Source organism: Anas platyrhynchos, chromosome 15 (assembly GCF_047663525.1).
Source record: "Anas platyrhynchos isolate ZD024472 breed Pekin duck chromosome 15, IASCAAS_PekinDuck_T2T, whole genome shotgun sequence".
Classification (NCBI taxonomy): domain Eukaryota; kingdom Metazoa; phylum Chordata; class Aves; order Anseriformes; family Anatidae; genus Anas; species Anas platyrhynchos.
The window spans coordinates 5,978,503-5,984,913 of NC_092601.1; positions in this window are offsets into that span (position 1 = coordinate 5,978,503).

A 6,411-nucleotide genomic window follows, 5' to 3' on the forward strand; every position below is an offset into this window, starting at 1 on the left:
AAAGAAAAAAAAAGAAAACATGGAAGAGGTAGAAATAACAGCTCACAACTCCTAATAGTTTGTCCTTCTAAACCCTGAATATTTTCACAGAATAACAGTTGGCTGAGGTTGGAAGGGCCATTTGAAGATCATCTAGTCCAGCCCCCCTGCCGAGCAGGATCACCTAGAGCACGTTGCGCAGGATCACATCCAGGAGGATTTTGAATATCTCCAGAGAAGGAGACTGCACACCCTCTTTGGGCAACCTGTCCCAGTGACAACCCTCTCAGTAAAGAAGTGCCCCCTCATATTGAGCCAGAACCTCCTGTGCTTCAGTTTGTACCTGTTGCCGCTCCTTCAATTGCTGGGCACAACTGAAAATAGACCATCCTCTCGATACCCCTCAGATATTTATACACATTGATGAGGTTTCCCCTCAGTCTTCTCTTTTCCAGGCTATCCAGGCCTAGTTCTTTCAGCCTGTCCTGGTATGACAGGTGCTCCAGTCTTCTGATCATCTTCATAGCCCTCCTCAGAACTTGCTCCAGTAGTTCTATGTCCGTTTGGTACTGGGAAGCCCAGAATTGGACACAATACTCCAGGTGTGGCCTTACCAGGACTGAGCAGAGGGAAAAGATCACGTCCCCTGACCAGCAGGCAACACTCTTCTGAATGCACCTCAGGATACCATTGGCCTTCTTGGCCACAAGGGCATGTTGCTGACTCATGCTTGGCCTGCTGTCCACCAGGACTCCCAGGTTCCTCTCTGCACAGCTGCACTCCAGCAGGTCAGCCCCCAGTCTGTACTGCTGCTTGGGGTTATTCCTCCCTGGGTGCAGGACCCTGTACTTGCCCTTACTGAACTTCATGAGGTTCCTCTCAGCCCAGCCTTCCATCTTGTTGAGGTCCCTCTGACTGGTAGCACAGCCCTCTGGGGCATCATCCATGCCTCTCAGCTTTGTTTTGCTAGCAAAATTAATTGTAAGATTGCAAGAAGCATGGTGTGTTTTGAATAGAAACCATTACCAACTCACACCCAGTGAGTCAACAGAAAAAAGAAAACAAAGCCCATAAAATGAGAAATGCCATGACTCATGTTTTCTGTTAGTTTCATAGCTAACTTCAGAAATCTGAGCTTAGAAGCAACCATTGATACAGTAAGTAGAGTGACAAAGGAAACTGGAGACATTCATCATTTCTTAAAATCAGTCCAACATTACTTACTTAAACGTCTCTTAGAAAACTATTTGTAGGAATGCTCATTGGAAATGTTGATGAATATTGCCAGTGTCATGCTTAGCTGTTAAAGTAATAGCATATAATCTTTTATGCCTCTGTTTAAAAATATTCCTTAAAATAAATAACAATTGAAATATATGAAGCATACAACTCTATCACAAAACAACTCCAATCCCATTTTGTAACAGTAATGGGTAGATTGCAGCAGGCTTCACAGATTAAAAACATTTTTTTCTGAATTGGTTTCCTATTTGTCAAACAGGATACAAAGTACAGGCTACCTTTCCATATGTGGTATATTAAGGTATAAACTCTACTTCTGGTAAGCAGTCCACATCCCTTTGTCATTTTGAGTGTCAAGTTTAACTGTCTCCATATACATTTGATATACTGACCCCTATAAATCTGCAGGTATTTAGTATCATAATGTGATATTTGACACCTAAATTTCAAATGTAGAAAGAAATTATATGTTAGAATAAAAAATTATATCACTCTGCCATCCCTGCGAAAGGTATACTAGCATCCATGAGAAAAGAATATTCTTGATTTGATAAAGTTTAAATACAGATAAGTTCATATTAAAAATAAAAATATGGAATCTATGAAAATGATAATGGTTACATCAAGAGTAATACATATGTGCTTCTGACATGTGGAAATATTAGACCTTTTTGTGCACAAGTAATGTCTATAGTTTGCTTTTAAAGATTTGATTTGATAAGAGTGCTTCCTTTTTCAGTTCTTTTTTACATTCTTAGCAATTAAATTATATGGGCAGGCAAGCCTGTCCTACAATATATAGATTTGATACCTCAGGCCTGGCAATCTGAGTCAGATACTGCAAATAAACTCTTGAAATTGAAAAACTGCCATTGGTTCATATCCTCAGACCTATTTATGAAGTGTTGTGAGGATGTGGAGGGGACAATTCAACAAGAACTGTGACTCTAAGGGCAGAGAATTTAAAAAAAGAAAAGGATGGGTCCTGCAATTAATTGTGTTTGAAAGTGTTAATGCTGGAAACAAAAGCTTTCGTAAATATGAGAACTAAAGGAAGGTGAAGGCCTGAAAAGAGCTTTGCACTGTTTTTTGTATAATTGGGTTGACTTTGGTTAGTTCATCACAGGTGCTGTGGTGTATATGGCCAATTAATATTATTTCCCTACCTTGCTCTGCTCTTCTGCTGCACTCTTCAGGCTTCCTAACAATGATAACCTAACACCAAGATGACCTCTGAAAGTATTGAGCCCCAGTCCTTTTGTCAGTTTTTTTTTATACTAAAGTTCCAATGATTTGAACTTAGGAAAATTGACCTTCTAAGCCTATATGAATGAAACGTCTTAGGCATTTGGTGAGCTCCTAGTTATGGCACTAACTGGATCCTGATAGAACTTAACATGCCAGAGCTCCTCTTCCTGCTTGAAGACCTTTCATTCCAAGTGACTGAATGGGTCACAAAAGTCCCAGCCACAGTGGTCAATATAATTTATCCAGTGCTTTAAAATCAGCATTTTGACTGTAGGCAAGGGAAATTTGAGCACTGTTCCTTGTGATAAGAAAAGGAAAGAACAAAACTGGTAAAAACAGTTTATTTCTATTAAATTTCAATGTCTTTAATTTCCATTAAGTTTCAATGAAGTAGCATATTTTGGCAAAAGTTAATGTTGCTGAAATTTAACCAATTTATGCAGATTGACAGTTCCAGTTACTAAAAGGGGACCACAAGTGAGAGTAAGGGGTACAAGGTTTGAATAATGAGTCCTTGCAATGAACATTCCTTCTCTGCAGAGACATTGCTTGGAAGGATGTCTGACCTCTAAAATACATTAATCGTCTGCCTCTGATGTAAATCCATTTCAGAGGGAAAACGTTCACACGTTCACTGTTGCCTTTCATGCAATACATACAGAAGGGCAATGATAAATTTTGTTCTTTTCTGCTTATTTAAGACGAAAATTAATTTTGTATGTAAGTAAAGGTGTTTTATAGAATTATTCTTTGTCAACAGAATGTATGGTATATCACTTGAGGTACATATATCTGTGTTTTGAGGGTGACACCTGCTAAAAATGACCTCCATCTAAAAAATTAGATTTTGGATACAAAACTAATATTTTCTAAAGCCAGATGTTTGAGTGACAATACAAAATTAATCTTAACAAGCAGATCACTTCATAACTGTTGAGAGCATTTGGCAACATTTTAAACTGAGTGTTAGAAGAATTAAAATTCCTTTGGCATAATTTTGATAATATGGATTAGCAGTCTGATCTATCACCCATTCTAGGAAAAACTACAGCACTTTCCAAATAAATTAAATAAGGGGGGGTGTCACTCAGTACTACAAAAATAACATTGTATTGCACTTGATTTAAGATAAATCTTAAATTCATAAACTGGAAAATAGAAAGAAAAAAAAGCTGAATGTGCTTTAATCGGATAAATTAATATGCTGATAATCTTGACAAAAAGCATGATCCAGATATCCTTCAAGTTTAATGTTCGTATTTAATGACAGCTAGCAGCTACAACAACTGAGTGACTGTAGTGGGTTTACGTGGCAAAGTTTTGGTAGCAGGGGGCCATAGAGGTGGTTTCTGTGAGAAGGATCTAGAAGCTGCCTTATGTTTGGTAAGGGCCCCACTGTTTACCAGAGCTGAGCCAATAAGCGATGTTGTTTTGCACCTCTGTGACACCATATTTAAGACAGGGAAAATAAATGCTACACCACACAGCAGCTGGGAGAGTGAGAGGAGTGAGGAACAGCCTTGCAGGCGCCAAGGTCAGTGCAGAAGGAGGGGGAGAGGTGCTCCAGGCGCCGGAATAGAAGTCCCCTGTGGCCTGTGGTGAGGACCATGGTGAAGCAGGATGTCCCCCTGCAGCCCGTGGAGGAGACCACGGTGGAGCAGGTGGCCCTGCACCAACGGAGGCTGCCGCCTGTGGAAGACCCCTGCTGGAGCAGATTCCGGGCCGGACCTGTAGCCCGTGGAGAGGAGACCATGCAGGAGCAGGTGACCTGGCAGGAGCTGCTGCCCATGGGGGAGCCAGGTTGGAGCAGTTTGCTCCTGAGGGATGGACCCCATGGTAAGGACCCATATCTGGAGCAGTTCTGGAAGAGCTGCTATCTGTGGGAAGCCCACGCCGGATCAGTTCATCAAGGACTGCATCCCGTGGGTGGGACCCCACAGCACAGGGGACGAGAGTGACCGAGAAGGAGCGGCAGAGAAGAAGTACTGTAGGCTGACCATAACCCCCATTCCCCCGTTCCCCTGCGCCGCTTGGGGGGAGGAGGTGGAAGAGGGTGGATGGGAGGGGGGGAAGGTGCTTTTGGTTTCTTTCCTTTGTTTCTCACTTCTCTAGCTTGTTAGTAATAAGCAATAAATCTTACTATCTCCTTATGCTGAGTCTGTTTTGCCCATTACAATAATTACTGAGTGATCTTCTCGTCCTTATCTCAACCTTTGAGCCCTTTTCATCATATTTTCTCCCCATTCCTCTTTGAGGAGGTGGAGTGAGAGAGCGGCTGTGGTGGAGCTCGGCTGCCCACTTGAGCGGAACCACAACAGTGACATAGGATGACACTTCCAGCTGTAAAAAGACAAAGTTAGCCCATCATGAAATCGAATCTTAGCAGTTTCTTCTTCTTCATATCCTTGTAAGGAACAGCAAGATACTTGCCTTTTTAAATAACTCTCAGATCCAATTATTTAATATTTATTATTTAATATTTAGAATTATTTAATAGTAAGAGATGACAAATGACATTAAACAATTATAGTAACTGCCAAAATAATGCAATTTCCTACTTTTATTTTTGGTAGCTCAAGACAAGCTAAACAGTTAAATAGCTGCATAACCTAAGGAGAATGAAAAACAGTATACAAAAACACCCTGTAGAGAAAATGTCTCCTACCAATATCAGATGTAAAATTAGGAATCAAAAATGAGGGAATGAATTTAAAATACAGTCCAATTAATTCATGTTAGGAAGTTAAATGTTCTTGGATTTCAGGGCTTAAGAATACCTGATTGTATGACTGGTCAAAAGCAATTTGCTATTGACATTACAGGATAAAGGCAATTTTGAGGTCACATTGCATTTTTTTTTCCTTTCTGTTTTAGATATTCCTCTAATGATCAACTATAAAGAACACTGGAATTATTTCAATTTCTGATTAGGCATAAAAAAGTCAACCTCTGATACACTGTGTTGAACCTGGAAGGCTTAAATAGCCATAATTTGATTTAAGCAGCGAAATGTGCAAGCCTGTCATGGTAAAAGAAAGAAACTAAAGAAATTATGCACTAGTCTGACAGCTTTTTTTTTTTTTTTTCCTCTTTTTTTTTTTTTCTTCTAGAGAAGCTTTGCAAAATAATATCATAGTTTGGTCACTTTGAGATTCACTCTCTTATTGACCACCTTCCTCAATCTCTGTAGCTGTAGGTTGCAATTTTTTTCCAATTTTTTTCCCCACATAATCTGTTATTCTCTGAAAATGTAATAGCTTGATATAATTTCTGAAATGAAAACAAAATCTTTCTAATTTCTTAGAGTCAGTATCATATTTGTCATGACTCATCAGCAATTGCTGAGTAAAAGAGGTAGCTACATAGAACTTAATCATTATTGCAGTGTTACAGATAATGTTTTCCTTGATTCCCTGAAGTTTATTGGTGTTTAAAATATGTTACAAAATGCAGGATATGGGGTGTTTTGTTCTAAATTTCTAATAAGCTGCGGAAAAAAAAATAATAAAACAACATTAAATACCTGCTTCTGTCTCCAAATAATGGATGCAGCATGGACAAATCAGCAAAATCTGAAATACAACCTCTCTTTCTGTAGAACATTCTAAGTTATGTTATAACCTGTAAAACATGAGTAGTACACAAAAATACCATTTACAGTACATGCAACGAATAGAGTAAAATCAGTTTTGTTTTGTTTTCCTGAGCTGGGCTAACTCTGTTATACAGAAGATTTTTTTGTTGTTTTTTTGTTTGTTTGTTTGTTTGCTTTGGTATGAATTCAGTCCATTTGTTTTCTTGTGATAGTGTACAAATACAAAAGGATATTAATATTATTATGCCAGGTAAAAGTTTCATTGGATTAAGTGTATTTTGAGACTTATCAGTAAACAGTGCAGTAAATATAATAATAATCGTAAAGCATTCCACAGACTCACAAGC